This window comes from Protopterus annectens, chromosome 5.part0 (genome assembly GCF_019279795.1).
Source record: "Protopterus annectens isolate FY-2018-M chromosome 5.part0, PAN1.0, whole genome shotgun sequence".
In the NCBI taxonomy this organism is placed as follows: Eukaryota; Metazoa; Chordata; order Ceratodontiformes; family Protopteridae; genus Protopterus; species Protopterus annectens.
The window spans coordinates 1814433610-1814451687 of record NC_056735.1 but is presented as its reverse complement, the minus strand read 5'-3'; positions in this window follow the sequence as shown (position 1 = coordinate 1814451687).

Genomic DNA, 18078 nt, shown 5'->3' with positions numbered 1-18078 from the left:
CCATATCCCTGTTGCAGATGTCACTCACCATCACAAATATGTTCTGGGGGCTCCACAACATGTAACCTATGTGGCACATCCAATAGCTGCATAGAAATGTGATAGCACTACATAGTCGTCAGGGTTTTGGTACCCTGTGCTGGTAGGTGTGTGACGCAAACATGCTTAAGTTTTACTCTCTCATCCCTCTCTGACTTGTCTTTGCCTCTGTCTGCCTCTCTCACTCCCTCTCTGATGGATGTGGAGACCTACACCTGCTTTGCTTAGGCAGCAGCATGTGTATTTTAAGTGATGATCATGATCAGCTGATGGCCTCTGCATGAATTGCAGCCTTCCTCTAGCTGATTGCATGTGGAACAGCTGTGGTAACATTCTCATAGCCAATTCCATGAAAACACACTCCAGTTTCTAGGAACATCATGTTGGTGTTGGGCCTTTTCTTTCACTGTGAGTAGGAACTCGATCTGTTGTTTGGCAAACAGCATCTCAGATGGATTGGGATTTACCTCTAACAACATACACTGTGGAAACAGGGCAACACACAGGAGGGGGATGTGCCTGACCTGACTACAGATTGTAAGTGCTGCTATACTGCATTTGGAGTAATGTTGGTTTAACAGGGTGTGTGTGGATATGGCTGTCCTACATGTTTTAATACCTGCCATGTCAGTGCTATGTTTATGAGGAATCCCCATCTGTAGGGTCATCTGCAGACTGGGCAGTGTGTGGTGCCTTTGGTTTCATGTGTTTCCCACAGAGCATCTATATGCAAACTGCAGAAGGTAGTGTGAGGATTGCATGTCTGTAGATGGTGAAAGCCATGGCAGTTACTGACTTCATATCCCTCATAGGACATATGTTGCAGCAAACCCTGTTACAACAGTAAATGTATGAGGTTATCACAGCAACATGTCAATATTGGCCCTGTGTATGTGCTTTCAGCCACAACTCTGTCAACATTTGTACATACGCCATGCATTAAGAGGTGCATATGTACTGTACACCATAATTAGTGTCATCATATCTGATAATAAGCCAGTGAGATATCAGACTGATACACATGTTATGTACAGTAGGGGTTATATTTGATGACATAACCTGGACATTCTGTGGTTATTTGTACAGTACTGAGGTCTGTGTACTTATGGTGAATTTTGACAGTGTGTGTATTGTTAATATCTACTTTGGCCTGTGTACAGACTGTGGTAGATGCCATTGTTCTTGGTCCCGTCCTATCTGATATTACATGCTGCTCTACTGTATGTTACCGTATTGGCTTACATGTTTGTAGGACCATTCACACACATGTCCCATACCACAGACCGGCATCAGAGCACAATGTGTAGTGGCCCAGTATATGTAGGGTTAGTGTGTGAGTGGCACATATGAGGATGGTGTTGAACAGATAGTCCACATACTGTAATATTATGCTAACTTACCATATGTGGCAGTGGCTGTGTTCACAATGGTTGTGGTTATGCACTTTCACACAAGTGTATCTTACCCTGTGCTGTGACATGCCTGTAGAGCCTGCTATATATGCAAGTACATGTGCATTCCCCCATAGGAGATGTAGGCCAGTGTTAAGCCAGTCTGCCTGTAGCCTGTACAGTGCTTTGTTACATTCTTAACAGCTTAGTGTACTTACCCAGTGAGATGTCATGCCCAGATACTTGCCAGATGTACTACTGCTGGGCCTCCCTTAACAGTCATGTATGTCAGACAGAGCAGTGGGATGCTGTACAGATGTATGTCAATATCTAGTGGTTAGTATGTGGCCATGGCACCTCTGTACCAGTGGGTATTATGTATCAGGACAGACAGGGGTGTGTGAATGCATAACCTATGGGGGCTAATGTATATCAGTCGTTATGTGTTATACCCATCTACATGGCTGTTAACATCCATATTGTCAGGCTTGGTCCACGGGTTTTGCGCTAAGGGGTTCTGTGTGTATCTCTGGACTGTCCAGAGTGTATCAGAATGTATACATATATTGGCCAATATCTCTGCTGTAGTCCACAGGAGCATTATGTGCTAGCAGCGGTACTGTACTATGATGTTCTTAGGATGTCTGTCATTAGCCAATCGCACACATGTGAAAAGCAGATGTGACCTCCACACACACACCATGTCTGCGAAGACAATCCCTATTAAGTAGCAATAGTCTACTAATATACCTGCTATACATACCTGACATCCCCTTGCACTGTGAAGTTGGGACTATAGGGACTGAGGTATGGCTACAATCCATGTTCAGGACATATGGTGAAAATATATGTATATGTATATAATTATCCAGAAATTTATATAGATATTCACACATATACATATCAACATATATAGATGGGTATGTATACGTACATAGTTATTCATATACACACCCGGATATATACATATACAGAGCAATGTATGTCTACACATATACAGATAGTGATACATATGCACATATACGTATGGATATCTACATATATATATTGACAGTAGTAGGTATATCAGAATAGATATGTATGCACATATAGTTAGAGATATCTACATATATACAAACATAACTAGGCATATCTGTACACATAGGATGTGCACACATATATAGCTGTATAGACATATAGTCATATATACATATACGTATTACTATATATACACATATGTATATATACATATATGTATATATATATATATATATATATATATATGTATATATATATATATATATATATATATATATATATATATATATATATATATACATATGTACATACGAAGAGATGTACACAAGGCCATATATATGTATGTGCACAGACATATGTGTGAGTATACATGTGTATGTATATGTAGACATATATAGACCTATTATATGTATATGACTATATTCCTGTCATGTGTAAATGTCACAGTTGTGTATACCCTCCCACATGTATCTCACCATAGGTATCTGCAATGTGCACATTATGATAAAACAACATATGTGATGCAACAGTCATATTAATAACAAGGACTACACAATTTAGGAACTACAGGCAAATGTTCAATACTAATCAATATGTGTATTGACAGCTATATTGGTAAAACAACAGCAGTCTTCACAGTGGTCATGGCATAGTGGTTAAGTGCTGTGACTTCAATGTAAATGATACTGCGTTCAAGACCTGCAAGGGCTGTTAATTTTGTTGCTGGGCAGGACAAGGGCTGTCAGATACAGAGTGGTTAAGGCAGTTTTGAACAGCTTTAAGTGGGTTTGCACGGGTTTGCGCAAAGCTAAGTGGTGAAAAAGAAAGTAAGGCAGAACACTGCTATAAATCACAGATATCCAAGGTAAGCGCTTTTGGGATAAAAACCCTTCTTCAGACAAAGTAAGACCTCATCAAACATTATTTAAAAAATCCACCAGCCAATGAGCTTCTAGTAAACAACCCGCCTTTTTTGTAATGCGGGTTTTAAAGGGACCATATTGTTAAGGCCAGGGCTCCTATGAGCCATCAATTGTAATATCCACTGTGACTCCAGGGATTCAGTAATCAATTTTAGATCTCCACCTCTATCATTTAATGTCACATTGGTTATAGCCTTGAAAAGAAAGACATGGATAGGATTTAACTCAATATGCCTATATAGTGCATTATGCCTGTCCTTATTCCTAATGCAGGACAAATGTTGGTGCACCCTAACCTTAAGCATATTATTTGTCTTTCCTACATAAAATCCAGTGCACTGTGTGCACTCAGCTAGATAAACCAAGTTTGCTGTCCTGCATGTAGCTCTAGCTTTAAAGCTAAATATTTGCCCATTATTAGGTTGTGAAAAGGTGGTAACTTTATTAATATGAGGGCAGGCTTTGCAAGACCCACAAGGTGTGGTGCCTATATTTACTTTAAATGGTCTCCTAATAGTTGAACATCTCTCCTTACATAAAATATCCTTGAGGTTTCTGTTACGCCTATACCCAAAAATAGGGCGTAGACCTACAATGTCCCTCAGCTTGGTGTCACTTCTTAAGATATTCCAATTCTTATATACTATTTCCCTGATGTCACCAATATTACTACTGTAGGTAAAGTATATTTTTGGGCACTCAGAGTTTACCTGGGGCGCCTTAGGTGTATTCAATTCACTTTGTGTACATCTAAGCCAAGGTTTATATCTATCAGCCCTTTTTGATTTACTACTATGCATAATCTGGTTGACCAGATGTTCATTGTAACCCCTATCAAGAAAACAACGCTTCAAACCATCAGCTTCCTTTTCAAATTGGGTATCATCAAGGCATAGCCTTAATACCCTGCATGCCTGACCCTGAACTATGTTCGAGAACATGTATCGAGGATGCATGCTATCAAAACTGAGCATACTATTCTTCCAACATTCCTTCCTATGGATACTAGAAACTAAACCCTCACTGGTCCTAGTAATGCAGACATCAAGAAAGTCCATTTGAATGTCCGAATATTTTAGGGTAAACCTAAGAAAAGTAGTCGTGGAATGTAAATATTCCACAAACCTTTCCAATGAGGGGACATCACCCTTCCAGAAAACAAACACATCGTCAACAAAATGCATGTAAGCCCCTATATGTTGCATCCAATATTGATTATGAAAAATGATGTCCCTCTCCCAGAAAGAAAGGACCAGATTGGCATAAGTATTGGCACAGGGGGTGCCCATGGCCACCCCCTGTGCTTGCCTATAAACCTGCTTAGCTCCAATAAAAATATTGTTCTCTAGAACCAGGGACAGCATAGTTTTAACCAAAGATATTTTGGCTGCATCTTCCCCCAGATCATGTAAAACATCTCCCACAGCACGTATACCATACTCATTGCTGATCACGGTGAACAAATTTTGAACGTCCAAGGTAACAAGTAACAAGTTATCCTTGGGCAAATGTTGGTTGAATTCACCTACTATCTGCAAAAAACTAGCTGTATCCTTTAAGATATTTGGTAGCCTAAAAACAAAAGGACTGAGGGTGTGTTTGAGCCAGATGGAAATATTCTCTGTCACCCATCCCCTTCCAGAAACAATCGGACGGAGGGGAGGGCCTAACAGTGATTTATGAATCTTTGGTAAAGCTTTAAACACTGGAGTGACAGCTTTTTCAATCAACAGGAACTTTAACAGATCTTCATTGATGCTCATTTCAAAACATAGTTGCTTTAAACTAACATGCACGTTATCTATCACCCTCTTTACAGTTACTGGATTAATCGGTATGTAGTTGCGAATACGATCTGCAGGAGTATTTCAAAACTAAAGAGTCACGTAGGTATTACAATTTAACTCCGGCACAACGGAAAGCACTTTGGGACCTGAGTAATAATCAGAATTTGGTTATAAAAAAGGCAGATAAGGGCGGTGCCGTAGTGTTGTAGATACAGCCACTTATAATATTAAGATTGAGGATTTACTGTCTGATAGCAAGACCTACATACCGATTAATCCAGTAACTGTAAAGAGGGTGATAGATAACGTGCATGTTAGTTTAAAGCAACTATGTTTTGAAATGAGCATCAATGAGGATCTGTTAAAGTTCCTGTTGATTGAAAAAGCTGTCACTCCAGTGTTTAAAGCTTTACCAAAGATTCATAAATCACTGTTAGACTCTCCCCTCCATCCGATTGTTTCTGGAAGGGGATGGGTGACAGAGAATATTTCCATCTGGCTCGAACACACCCTCAGTCATTTTGTTTTTAGGCTACCAAATATCTTAAAGGATACAGCTAGTTTTTTGCAGATAGTAGGTGAATTCAACCAACATTTGCCCAAGGATAACTTGTTACTTGTTACCTTGCACATTCAAAATTTGTTCACCGTGATCAGCAATGAGTATGGTATACGTGCTGTGGGAGATGTTTTACATGATCTGGGGGAAGATGCAGCCAAAATATCTTTGGTTAAAACTATGCTGTCCCTGGTTCTAGAGAACAATATTTTTATTGGAGCTAAGCAGGTTTATAGGCAAGCACAGGGGGTGGCCATGGGTACCCCCTGTGCCAATGCTTATGCCAATCTGGTCCTTTCTTTCTGGGAGAGGGACATCATTTTTTATAATCAATATTGGATGCAACATATAGGGGCTTACATGCATTTTGTTGACGATGTGTTTGTTTTTTGGAAGGGTGATGTCCCCTCATTGGAAAGGTCTGTGGAATATTTACATTCCACGACTACTTTTCTTAGGTTTACCCTAAAATATTTGGACATTCAAATGGACTTTCTTGATGTCTGCATTACTAGGACCAGTGAGGGTTTAGTTTCTAGTATCCATAGGAAGGAATGTTGGAAGAATACTATGCTCAGTTTTGATAGCATGCATCCTCAATACATGTTCTCGAACATAGTTCAGGGTCAGGCAAGCAGGGTATCAAGGCTATGCCTTGATGATACCCAATTTGAAAAGGAAGCTGATGGTTTGAAGCATTGTTTTCTTGATAGGGGTTACAATGAACATCTGGTCAACCAGATTATGCATAGTAGTAAATCAAAAAGGGCTGATAGATATAAACCTTGGCTTAGATGTACACAAAGTGAATTGAATACACCTAAGGCGCCCCAGGTAAACTCTGAGTGTCCAAAAATATACTTTACCTACAGTAGTAATATTGGTGACATCAGGGAAATAGTATATAAGAATTGGAATATCTTAAGAAGTGACACCAAGCTGAGGGACATTGTAGGTCTACGCCCTATTTTTGGGTATAGGCGTAACAGGAACCTCAAGGATATTTTATGTAAGGAGAGATGTTCAACTATTAGGAGACCATTTAAAGCAAATATAGGCACCACACCTTGTGGGTCTTGCAAAGCCTGCCCTCATATTAATAAAGTTACCACCTTTACACAACCTAATAATGGGCAAATATTTAGCTTTAAAGCTAGAGCTACAGCTACAGTGTAGGAAAGACAAATAATATGCTTAAGGTTAGGGTGCACCAACATTTGTCCTGCATTAGGAATAAGGACAGGCATAATGCACTATATAGGGCATATTGAGTTAAATCCTACCCATGTCTTTCTTTTCAAGGCTATAACCAATGTGACATTAAATGATAGAGGTGGAGATCTAAAATTGATTACTGAATCCCTGGAGTCACAGTGGATATTACAATTGATGGCTCATAGGAGCCCTGGCCTTAACGATGTGGTCCCTTTAAAACCCGCATTACAAAAAAGGCGGGATGTTTACTAGAAGCTCACTGGCTGGTGGATTTTTTAAATAATGTTTGATGAGGTCTTACTTTGTCTGAAGAAGGGTTTTTATCCCGAAAGCGCTTACCTTGGATATCTGTGGTTTAATAAAGGAACTACGTTTTATAGCAGTGTTCTGCCTTACTTTCTTCTTTTTCTTCCTTGGACATTGCTGTTGGTGTTTGGCAGGACTTTGGCATCGGCACAGGACTTTGGTTTGGGTAAAGCTAAGTGGTGCTAAGCTATGGCTATACGTATGGGCACTTATGCAGTTTAGGCTTTACTTACCTGTGCGCAAAGCAGCTTGGCTATTATATTGCAGCAATGTTGATACCTGCTAAGCATGGCTTAGCCCTGGTAACCAGTTCACACCACCCAATCTAATAACATAGCAGGGTAATGACATCTGTAATAAGTGTATGTAATGCCATGTACAATACATGCATCTATGTGCTGTCATTACAGTAGCAAGGGGTGTGAGTGTCATGTGTAGGACACAGACATATATGAGGCCTGTACAGCACTGTTATCTGTGTGAATGTGTTATGTACAGGTGTAGTAGCCCAGGGTACATGCTGTCACACTGGCCTGTAGTGTATCATGGCAGTACTACTGTTGACATTGCTAACCCAGGCAAGAACAAAGTGCTTAATGTAGTACTGACAACAGGCACACCTGCTAGCATGACTGGACACCGGGGCCCCCCTGTTGTATCCCTGGTATGTGAGCTGTGTCACAGTATATACCCCTTACTGGTCTGTCAATGCACTCATGCTACTGCATAGCTACCTGCCAAGCTGATGACTGTCAGTCCCTGTACAGATGTGCAGATGGCAGGTATCCAGCTGGAATATACAGGCAACCTAAGCTTGATTGACGCCCTACTATGCATATGGCATGTGTATGAGATGCATATCCCTGTAGTACCAATGTCGGGGTATATTACGGGTTGTATCGCAGTAGCGGCCAATGTGTGATGGTGGGTATGGCAGAGTGTCATCATGGGTTTCAGGGATTACAATATCCAGTGAGGGATGTGGGTGCTGTGTACACTGTTATTACACAAAGGTACACCAGGCATATGTCCCATGTACCACATTATGGTTACCACTTTCAACATCAATCATACAGGTAAATATTACCACAATCCAAGCCAGTTATGCATGTGATGTGTGCAGCCTACCTGTAACACATTGGAGACATGGTCAAGTTAGTTAGCAGTGATAGGCCCTGGTATCTCAGATGTGTGTCTGGCTGTTATGTGTCTGTAAATGTGTATATAACAGTATGTCACACTACGTATCATCCAAATACACCCATTACATCCCCCATTAGCATACTGTACATGTCGGGGGATGTTCTGCATGTACCATGTAACCTGGAACACACCTCACCCTAAATGCTGTGCTATGTGTGCAATGTAAGCCGCACATGTCAGTATCGCAAAATAGCTAAGTAGGGGTCTAGTCCCAGTGTTGCCAAATAACAGTGTGCATGCATGTGGATGGGTCTACATCAGGTTGCAGGGTATACATGCCTCAGCAGGCCACTTGTCCATGTGGCACAGGCAATAACCGGTTTAATAACTTGTGAAATGTTTTCGACTGTACCCCAGGTATGTCACAGCCATGGTGTCAGCACAGTGCATACCCCATTGTGGAATATCACTGCAGACCATCCTCGTGCTGACAAATGTACACCTACAACACAAATGGCTAACATTATAGGGACTGCAATCAACCAGTGTTACTAACAGCTATAATGCATCATTGCTGGATGGCTACACTACCCACCAAATATGCCTTACACTGTACTCCCTACAACATGGTACACTGCAGTACTGTGGTGCACAGTGGTATAGTCACTGTGTGCATCAGAACCATATCAGCCTGTCCCTGCATTGATGGTATGGATGACAGGGATGTGGCACAGGTATCATCATATCCACAGGGCATCCTAGTGCTGACACATGTACACCTACAACAAAAATGAATAACATTATAGAGACCACAACCAACCAGTGTTACTAACAGCTATAAGGCATCATTGTTGGATGGCTACACTACCTGCCAATTATGCCTCACACTCTACTCCCTACAACATGTTACATTGCAGGACTGTGGTACACTGTTGTACAGTCACCATGTGCATCCGAACCATATTAGCCTGTCCCTGCATTGATGGTATGGATGACAGGGATGGGGCACAGGTATCATCATATGCACAGGGTGTGGTGTTGGTTTGCCAGAGGCCAAGTGTGGGCCATACATTTGACACCATGTGTGTGGGTGAGGGGTGTACTGTGGGGAGCTGGGTGAGGTGATGTGGTGTGTGTAGGTATGGGGTTGCCCTAGGTATGTTTGCATAGTGTGTGAGTATGCATGCACACAGTTCTGCCATGTGGCTGCCCTACACAGGTGTTTATGGACAGCTGCAGTCCATACCTGGCAGGGTGTGCAGTTCACTGCCTCCAGCCATGGACATGTGGACTGTGCCTGCCAGGGGTTCTCCGGGCATGTCCAGGTACAGGCCTTGATGTGCTACTCTCACCTGCTGATGACATTTGTCCACCGGTACCAGGTCCCTCCTGGGACTGGCCAGGACCATGTGCATGTGACCTACTGTGGTGTGGTGTGGACAGCATACTGCCTGCACTGCCAGGGCTGCTACTACCACTACAGGAGCCCCTTGGAGTCCCAGGATGCCCATGTTGACTGCCAGCTATTGGTGTTGCTGGCCCACATCCATGTGGGCATTGCCACATCCCCACCACACATTGAAGCACGGACACACCATGGCTGATGAGGTCCATCATCTCATCATGCCATCTATCTGTGTGCTCGGTATAAGCACTGATGGCCCCGACAGTTCACGGAGATTGTCACTTACAGATGTGAGAGCAGCCCTCTGCAGCCTCAGGCCCTGTCTGGTGTAACGTTCAATACATGCCTGCGGCATTACAGCCTGAAACATGCACCTGCTGGTACCAGAAATGCCGCCTATGCCAGGGGTATGATGTCCAGCAGCCCTGCCATGTGACCAGACACAGTAGGCATGGTTACCACACTTCCCTGTGCACTGCCACCAAATGCCAGTTGTTCCTCCTTTATGGCCACTGGTGATGGGGTATGTGTAGGCACTGAAATTGTGTGCGGGGTTGGGCTGGCTAAAACGGGGATGTCAAATGTTGGCACAGTTTCGGCCCCTGAAAACCCCACCTGTGCCTCAACAGTGCTATCATCATCTTCGGTATCTGTATGGACACCAACATCAGATTGCATGCAGGAGGGACCCTGACCCACCTCACCACCTGTGGGGGAAAACAATAAATGCACTTTAAAACCTGTACAGCATTGCCTAACAGTACACACACACACACACACACACACACACACACACACACACACACACACACACACACACACACACACACCTCCGTAATACCTACCTGTCCATGGCTTTGCAGACAGTCCCACGTATATGTCCATGTATTACCCCATCCTGTATCACACTTGTTAACATACACACATTGGTACCACTCATTAACATCACAGTCCTTTAAATGCCCACCCAAGCAGCCACAACACAAGGCATGTTGCTACTTTACCTGCCTGACCTGTGCATAGTGGATTTATATGCCGCACTGCTGTCATTCAGTATGCACCCTCTGTATGCCAGAAATGATGTGCATGGACCCTATATGTGTGGGCTGCTATGTTGTATCAATAATGTCTCACACTGGTGTGTCATGTGTATGTAATGCTCAGTACATGCCAGACATGCTGCTCTTTCAAACTATCATGTGACAACTGTAATATTTGGATACACTCCCTGGTGTTGACTAGTACTTCCCCAATGCATCTGTAGAGCTGCATACATGGGTTGTAGGTGACCTCTCCGCTGACTGCGATATTAAGGGTATACCTAGGGTCTACCTTCCCTCTGGATGCCTGTTCCATGCTACAGACCATATTATAATAATTGCTGTCCTGTGATTACACACATGACAGGTATTCCTGGTGTGTAATGTGGCAGTCCATGTCCCTGTACTGCATGATCCAAAAGGGAGGTACAGTCATATTAACTCCACATAATCACACATGTGCATACATGGCCACACACACAAACACACACATGCACACATGCATCCTACATGCATCTACCTCCATCCACATCATCAGAGTGACCCTGCAGGCAAACTAACTAACCACTAGGATGCACACACACACACACACACACACACACACACACACACACACACACACACACACACACACACACACACACACACACACACATACAGGTGAGATTGTACAATGATAGTACACACAGTCCTCTTATTACCCATCTGCCAACATGCGGAACATATGGTAGAGAACAGCATGCAGTTCAGCTATAGTCAATCCATGCTAGCAACAGTATACATGTGTGTGATGCATGTGCTGTGTCACTAGGTGATGCCCGTTCCCCTGCATACCACTGCACCCATGTACACAGTATTACTGTGAACCTGTTCTGCACCCTGCCATGTACTGTGCACCACAACTCACAGGTGTACAACCCATTGCTGAATGTGTAGTACTGTGTCAGTTATGTCAGCTTTACTTCTCACAGCCCCTATATTTTTCAGGAACACATACCTGGGATGGTATGTGGACAGTTGTCATTGGTGAATGCCTGATGCCTGATTTACAGCTGTCAACATTAACAGACCATGTATGACCACTGCAATACTCTTACATTGACAATCATCAGAGCATACAATGGATATGGGGGGAGTACACACCTTTATTCTGTGTTATTGGAGATATCTATGCATGCTGTTGGACATGTACCGGGATTGTGTAGACTATTACTACCAACATATGTTCTATAACAGTGACACAATAACATATAGATGTTCTATTGGCCAGCAGATCCACCTCTCCAAACCCATCTGCCCATGATACCTGGCCACATCACATGTGTGTCCCAAGCTGGGGCCTCCTCATGTACTGTTCCAGCAATACCATCAGGTGGAACCACCCAGGGGATGTTGCCCCCCCCCTCAGAGCACACACGGACATGTTCCTGTCTTCTGAGCTCAGGTCTAGGGTCTGTTCCATACCGAGCTTCACAGACACATGAGGGATGTGCTACATCAGTCTGAGGCACCCAGTACACATTCACAGGGCCAACATGCTCCTCCTGCTCAGCCTCCAGACCAGGCACCTTCAGGACGTGGATGGCTGTTGTGAGTAGCAGTGGGTGGGAGGCTTGTTCCTATTGTGCCCATATTGGGGCACATGGGGTGTCCACATCACAGACCACATACACCATCCACAGTGTTTAACCACCACATGTGTCACATACCACCCCTGTAGACTGTCTTCTATAGCTACCAATCCTAACCACCTCCACATGTGTACCTGCCATACTTCCTTATATTCCCATTGCATACTTCACAGACAGGGGCAATGTGGTCCCAACATGGGACTAACATGTGACATACCCATCCATGGTGCACACACTGCCAGCTGTAGATATCTGTGTGTATTGCTATGTGTTCTGGTGCCTCGCACATAGCACTCATCACTGTGGTAGTAATATAGGGGACATATATATGTAGACATGTGCATATAGGTACATATATATATATATATATATGTGTGTAGATATATGTGATGTATATATGTGCACATATATATGTCTACACATGGGTATATGTATATTTCTGGACATACATGCTGATATACATATATATCTTTATATATTGTATATGTGACATATGTACACATATACATACCTATATGTGGGGTACATTCAGACATCAGCTCCACAATCTCACAACACCTTCCTACACAGCTGCACTGTTCTGCCTTGCTACAACACAGACAGGTGTCACATATGGACATGGCCTGACATTAGGGGCGGTATATGTAGGACTCGATTGCAGGTATCCCTATTACACACCTATGGCATTCCAGCATGCTACATTACAGATTAACCTAAGTATCCTGCCAGTGGTGGGCCATGGCTCCCACATGTCCATCATAATGGCATTACTTCCACCACCAGCTATTGGCCACATAATATGCATATTTCCCATTACACATCACACGCTATGATGGCTTACATCTTGTCTGTCAGTGCTGACCTGCACAGTTGATGGCTATGGCCCACTACCCACAGGGACAAACACTATTGTCCATAGCAGTTGTTCAGCTCAACATCATCACAACAACACCTGATGGCACATATAAATCATTCCACATCACCTATCCCATTATGATGGACCAGGTACTACATTGTATTACATGTATATATACTTCACATACATGTTTTAGGAATGATGTCTTGAATGACAGCTGTCTAAATGCCTTTGATTTAGGCTTTTATTTTGAAGAGATTTGGTCTTTCTTTCTCTTTTTTTTTTTTCCTCTCTCTCTCTCCCTCTCTCTCCAGTAAATGGATTGGGCTGCTTTGAATAAATTGCAGCCTGGCTTTAGTAGGTGATGCACATGATCAGGTGATGGCCTCTGCACCAATCAGTGTCCTCCACTTGCTAACTGCATGCAGCTTGCTGTGTAGTACTTCCAATTACCACTGTCATGGTGACCACCTATTATAAATCCCTACATCATGTGGGCATGGTCCCTTTACCTTTCCTGTATGTTGGACATCTTTCCTGTATGTGGGCTTCAGTGTTACAGACAGCAGGTAGCAATACCTCTTACTGGAGAACCTGCACCTGCACACTGAGGCCAGCTACATATTTGTAGGAGGTTCCAGAACTATAGACAGAGTGTGAGTAGAGTTGTGTTATGCTTTGTATAGTACTGGTGTTACAGGGTGTGTGTGTACATACTAGTTTACCTTGGAATGCAGTCTGACTGCATAGCTCTCAACTGTGGGCCTATCCTCTTGGTGGCCAGAGGTGTGCCTATCATGTTTTGTCTGTCCTGTGTCAGATATTTCACTGGCAGTGTGTGTGTTGAGTGCTATCAGTACATGGCTACATCCATTTATGTTTTAAACCTCAATTCCCTGACTAAGGGTATGTTGCAGACTATCCTGTAACACCAGTGACTTGCTTAGTATATGGCAACAGTTTTCCACATATGAGCCTGTGTTCCAGCCTCTGTCCACCACCTACATAACAAGCTTTGCCATATGACATGCTGTCAGAGGTTGTTCTATAGTGGGCTGTGAGTATATCACACTGCTATTGCTGTCATCAGTCCACTGCCGTTGTATCCCCCACACATATGGTATGTTTGGGGCCATATATGTGTGGGCTTTACCTACACAACACATGTATGCCCTTATGCACTCCAGAGGCCAGTATATGTAACAGTGGTATATGGCCCTGTATTATTGAGTGGAAGGGGGGATGCACCATAAATAACCTAGGCTGTTGCAAAATGTAGGGGTATCAGGGGTGAGCTGCCTTAAGGTATCTGGATGTACAGTACCATACAATTCACCTATATTAACATTACTTACATAAATTGGGTTAATGCAGGCCTACTGCCTCCTGCCATATAGACTGTTCTGTTTGTTAGTCTGCTTGTGATGGTGTCAGTTATGCCTTGTTATGTAACAGGTACATCCCATTTGGTCAACTGAAGTCTTTACCACCTAGTGATTTTGTACAGAGTGTAGATAGAGGCTGCTGAACTATACACCTGCATTACTTACTGTTGATTATTTGGTATCCTGTGGCCCAGTCTGTCTTTACTATTGTACAATTTGAAGGGCTTGGCCTGGACAGCAACAATTGTGAACCTTTCCAGACTACTGTATTAGTACAACTGTTTCACAGTTGTATTACTCTGTTTATATGGATGTCAGTGTCTGAACAGCTATATGACATGACATATAATACTGTAATAGTACACAAATAAAGGTTTTCTATTTCTGCAAACCTGTGTTTGGTGTTTTATCCTATGACCTCTCTGTGGGTATATGTTGCAGGCAATGATTGTCATTTGTATGGCTGACCCATTCAGTGTCCAGTTGTTAAGGTGTTAACTGTAGGTATAGTGGCTGTTCCATATTGTGTCCACCTTCTACATATGCATCTTACTGTACATATCTCTGCGTGTGTATGTGTCGTCACATGTATATGTATATATATATATATATATATATATATATATATATATATATATATATATATATATATATCTGTGTGTGTATATCTGTATCTGCATATATGTGTCTGTGTATATGTATCCTGGAGATGTTGATAGCTTCCGCATTTTACATTTTCTATGGGAGCCAGACTGTACTGCATGATATGTTACCAACACCAGCCTGACATCATACAGGTGGGATGTAGTACTGTTAACATCTTGTGCCCATGTCATGTCAGGTCCTGGTTAGGGATTTGAAACACTTGGTAGTGTATTTCAGGGTGGACATGTTTGTCTGTGGGGGGTATACTTATTCATACAAGGCATATATTATTTGGGCCTCTCAACCCCATTAACGGTGCATGTGGGCATATATGTTCTAGTTAATCTACCATTGTTATCTACAGATGTATGGCTCTATATATATATATATATATATATATATATATATATATATATATATATATATGCTTACATATATATATATATATATAACTATGTCCTTATATAACTACATAGATATATATCTGCTTACATATATGTAACTTGCTGTGTATATGTAGACATATATATGCGTCGATGTAGGCATTTGCATGTATAAATGTTCATATATATTTATATATATGTGTGTGTGTGTGTGTATATATATATATATATATATATATATATATATATATATATATATATATATCTACATATATAGATATGTTGTATCTGTTTAGATATTAATATATTTACACACACACACACACACACACATACAGCTAAATGTTGGAATACATTCTCTGTACTGTTGCATGACTGGGCTGGACGATATGCTTTCGAAAACATCAGAGTTATGTATATCTGGCATGGCTTAGTGGTAAATCACTTTGTCTATGGTGTGCAGAATCCTGGGTTTGAGCTTTGCGGAGGCTGTTTATTTTGTTGCTGGGCAGAACATGGACCATTGGATACAGAGTGTTTAAGGCACTTTAAAGCAGTTGTAAATGGGTTTGCATGGGGTTGCGAGAAGGGAAGCACTGTTAACTTCCAGTTACAGTTTCTTATACTCTGTTAGCTTCTAAATTGCTTAACCTGTGTAGGCATTGCTTACCCCCATGCAAACAGGCTTAAACCCACTTACTGCTGCTTAAAAGTGCTTACTCCTGCTTACCCCATGCTAATTTCTTTAAAAGAAAAGAAAAAAAGGGTTGATATGAAAGTGGAGAAAAAAGGGGCGCAAAGAGGGAAAGAAAGTAAGGAAAATAGCCAGGGATGTGCAGGAAGGGTGTAGGGAAGGTCCATAGCTGCCCATGTCTTCTACAGCAACAGCTGTGCATATACACTGAATTTGGAGGTAGATTTGGACACTCAAATCCCTTGGAAAGGGGTGAGGACAAGAATAATAAGTTGCAATGTCAATTAGACTGGATTACATGTGTCCAGTGGACACATGTGTGAAATGGACAGCTATGTATGGGGCGAGATTTTTTTGTGGGAACAGATTGCCCTTTTTTTTCAGGTGAGAGTGGGATGTTGGGGAGGAGTATTAGGTATATTTGGGGAGATAGGTTGGGTAGATTAACAGACAAGACAAACAAGACACATACAGGGGTGGTATATGGCACATGTGGGGGCTAAACACCTTGATGGGGAGGGGTGTTGGGATATCAGAAGCCCACAAGCCCCCTAGTTGTAACAGTGGGACCGAGGTCCCCACCCATGGGCAGTCACCACTGCATCTTCACAGCCCTGAAGGTGGCTGTGCGGGGAGCTGAGTTGCAGAGCCAGGCTAACTCTCTAATAGTGACATGTGGCCCTCGAGCTGGTGGAGAAGATCACCAAACTGCTGGTCGATCTCTCTACACACCACGACCCCGACCTGGCGATGGGTGACAGGTGCCTGTCCGCTACCACTCCCAGGGAGGTGAGCCCCATCCCCTGAGGTGGATCCACCTGAAGGTGGTGCAGGACCGACAGACATGGAGGTCCGGGGTTGGGCCCCAGACATGCTGGTGCCCGGTACCATGGCCAGCTGAGGTGTGACAGGTGGGTCCGCTGGGACCAGCCTTCCCAAGTGTGCTATAGTGTTTACATTTCATCATCATATGTGGGTTAGTAATAGTCAACACATCCCAGGGTTAGATATAACAGCATGCATAGATATTCCCATTAACCCAAACACCTGATACAGAACAGTTGCATAGCAAACAGATCACATGTATATATGGGACCACAGTGGTAATAAGTACAGCATGCAGGTACATTGATGTCACCATGCCACTAATGTTGGAATAATTCAATATAGCACATGCATGGGAACCATGAATATATTTATCAAACAATTGGACATTATCAGAGTCATTACATACCAGTTGGGGTGGGTATGTTGATTATTGCTGGAGATATGGTGGGGGGAGAGAAAGTTGTCAATTAACAACTTGTATATTCCTGTAGCCCACATTACTTTCCTAGTCAGTGCTGTTATCTGTACCTTACAAGTCTTAGTACACTACCTTATAGCCTTAGTTTGGACAGTGATATGGCTGTCTCCATCATTACGCATGAACTGGTTTTACCTGCAGTATACACCTCTTACCTGGTATACATGTGGAGGGAATGTTTGTTAACACTAACTGTTGCTACACATACTCCCGGATTCCGGGTTGATGTTTTGCACATAGCTATCCAACTCGTTCTGCACAGACACTGGCCATGTGTTGACCACATGCTGGTGTGCCAGGACATATCTAGAATATTGCCCTCTTCCACCTTTAGTGACCTGATACACACACAT